Source organism: Martes martes, assembly GCF_963455335.1.
Source record: "Martes martes genome assembly, chromosome: 5".
Taxonomy (NCBI): domain Eukaryota; kingdom Metazoa; phylum Chordata; class Mammalia; order Carnivora; family Mustelidae; genus Martes; species Martes martes.
Window position 1 is genome coordinate 32,188,853 of NC_137892.1, and position 3,656 is coordinate 32,192,508.

A 3,656-nucleotide genomic window follows, 5' to 3' on the forward strand; every position below is an offset into this window, starting at 1 on the left:
CTTTCCGTGACAACAGAACTTTCTGGTTTTGGCTGAGCACATGAACACCCAGGGGAAAGACTACATTGCCCAACCTCCCTTGCAGGTTGGTGCGACGTGGGACTAAGAGGCGATAGGTGGAATGTGAATGGAAATGATGTATTTAACTACTGGGTCACACACTTTAGAGAAGGGGGCTACCCTTTTGGACCATAGAGACTAGAGCAAAACCATTAGAATGGCAGAGCTTGAAAAGAGATGACCAAGCATCTGATGACTTTCCAGAGCAGAGTTACCATTGGAGCTTATATAAGAGATTTAAATTCTATCTTGCTTCCACCATTATTGCTTTAGACTTCTATTACAGCAGCCAAATCTGTCTCCTAACTAATCTTACATCATTTATTATTTGTATGACTCAATTGTTGATATTCCTATAGTCATCCTAAAATTAGTAGTTATCTCCATGGCTATATCCACCTCCTTTGGCCAGTGTGAAGAGGGACCAGGAAATTTTCTACACACAGCTACCTCCAAAACTGTACTTCTTCACACCCCGGTCAAGCACAGGACCCTAAGAATTTAGTGGCTACAATCATACTCTATTTATCCATGATCAGCGGAGAATGAACTCCTTTGTGCAAGCACATTCACAAAATAAAATAAAAATGTACTGTAAACCTCAAAAATAACTAAAAGAACTTTTCTTGCATAAAACAGCTGAAAACGCATTTTACTCTTTGCTGGCATATTACACAGAAGATAATAAATGTAACTCTGTTGATGCTTTATGTCTCAAGATCATAACTGTCAACGTTCATTTTGTATTATTTTCTATATATCTCAATATCAACTAAAGGATATATTCCTAAATACAAACTAACTGGAAAGCCTTTGGAGAAGACTTTTATAATACCTTTATATTTATGGGTATAAAAGTAATACCTATTTATTGCAGAGTTGTTAAAACACGTAGAAAGTCTATGGAAAACAACCTGAATTCTTAAGTTGTATTAACAGTATTTGTCTTGTCCATTACCAGAAGAGTATGAGTCATTTTCTTCCGTTTCCCTCATGCCATTAGTGTGTTGCTGTTTCTAATAGTCCGTGAACTAGAATATCAGATGTTCAAGTGTCCTGGAATTATGTAAGGATCTATGGGAGAACTAAAATGCTCTTCTGTAAGCAAAAGAACAGGTTTCCGGTACGAAGCCAGTACTTCAACCCTGACTTTGGGGTAGCAGATAGTAAGGCAGTCTTACAATTTTTCCTGGAGAGGACGCTGTGAGTTGGGAAGAGCTGAGGATACTAAGATTGCTGAACTCTGGGTTCCTTCATACACCTTCAGTACTAAAAATTCTTTTTTTTTTTTTTAAAGATTTTATTTATTTATTGGTTAGAGAGAGAGAGAGAGAGAGTGCGCACAGGCAGACAGAGTGGCAGGCAGAAACAGAGGGAGAAGCAGGCTCTCCACCGAGCAGGGAGCCGGATGTGGGACTCGATCCCAGGACGCTGGAATCATGACCCGAGCCGAAGGCAGCCGCTTAACCAACTGAGCCACCCAGGCGTCCCCAGTACTAAAAATTCTAAACCAGCCAGGCTAACAGTTATAAGGACAGAGGTAAAAATTTTTATGAATCACCAAGTGTAATAGGGAGCTTGTGGCTTACACTTGTACCACGTGGGTCATGCTTCTGTATATTTTTGACATGGACGTATAGAACAGACATTGGTCATTGGTGCAATGTACTTGACTGCTCATCCCAATCACCTGCCAACCTCCCAGATCTCCAGGTTAGTGTCTCCTGCTAGCACAGGGGCACAAAAGCAAGAACACCCAAATGTTAAACCCATGCATATCCACTTGAAAAAAAAACAAAGTTTGGCAGTTACAGTGGGTGACTGTGTAAACTTTATCTGCTAAAATCACGATGCAGCTTGTTTACTAGATCAAATGAGCACATGCCCAGAACATGGTAGACAGTGATTGATTTATAGGGGATACGGATAAGGGGATGATGGCACGTGATTATGGTCTTACACCAAGGCTGCTCAGTTCTCTGGCTTTATGTCATAATTCAGTTCGCGAAAACTCCAACCACCAAATTTCTCATAGAATATTATATCGCTCCACCATATGGATAGCATTGCACTGATAGGACTTGGAGAGCATGCGGCAGCGAACACTCTAGATGTCTTGGATTGACACTTAGGTTCTGGAATCCAAGAGATAATTTGAAAGAAAAGTCGAGGCCTGCCATCACTGAAGCTCTGATGTATCCAGAAGTGACATATTTTACTGTCTACTTCTAAGTGGCATAGGAATGTAAGGCCCTCTTTGGGTTTTGGAAACAACATATGCCAGAGTCAAGGATGCTGTTTGATACTGTTTTCTGAGTAACCCAGGAAACTGTTAATGTGGAGAATAGCCTATCTGAAGAGAAATCTACCTAGGGCACATAGGTTTGCCAATTGTTCCTTATGACCACAGAGCTCCTCTGTGCTCCAACTCTCTGAGGCAGACAGGAATACCACATGGAGTCTTTTGCACGACTGGATAGAGGAATCCCAACGGTGACAACTGGGCTGTGAACTAGTTATACATTTTTGAGCAAATCATTTTTTAAAATGTCTGGCTGCTAATAGTTCCATTATAGAGTGAACACATGCCCACAGGACATGAGCAAGCGGTCACTGATGATCCGCGCTACTCATAATGAACTTGGTATTGTCTGATGCTTCAACCCCCAAAACCTTGAATGCCCAGCAGTTTCTCATTACCAAGTAGAAGTAACAGACACAAGATGGGGCCTGAGAAGGTCACGAAGGCATAAATGTTTTGCATAACAGATGGATCCATTTCCCGTGGTGCCTGTCACACAGCCATCTTTCCCCAAATCTACACACAGGGCCTGGGGGGAAACTCTATGACTAGGAAGAAAATCGCTCAAGCCTTGTTTGCAGATGGCACTTTATTAAATGTTGGCATCAGCTGGAAATACGTTCTTATAGTAATTATAGCCCCACTCACGGATCACCTTGAATGATAGTGAAAAAGAGAGAAAACCCCAGTGGACAGAACTCATTTTTAAATCAACCTTATTAAGGTATAATTCACATGCAATAAATTCCACTGATTTTTTTTTAATTTTTTATTTATTTTCAGCGTAACAGTATTCATTGTTTTTTCACCACACCCAGTATACAGATTGATGAGTTTTGACAAATGTCAATGTTAACCAACATCTCAATCAAGATACATAATATGCCTATATTCCAAAGAAGTACTTTGTACTTTTTTGTAGCCCATCCCCCCAAACCCATCATCCCACAAAGAACCACTGCTGTGACTTCTATTACTTTAGATTAGTTTTGCTTGTTCTAGCATTTTATTTAAATGAAATCATATGATATACCTTCTTCTCTGTCTGATTTTATGCCAACAGGACATCTGTATGCTTCATCTATGTTGCTGTATGAATCAGCAGTTCATTCATTAGTGTTACTCAGTAGTATTTCATGGCATGCATATATCATAATTTGTTTATGTCTTCCCTATCAATGCACACTGGGTTGTTTCCAGTTTGGGGCTATTATGAATAAAATTGCTCAGAACACTCATGCACAAATCATTGCATTGATATGTGCTTCCAGATGGCTTGGGTAGATACTTAGGA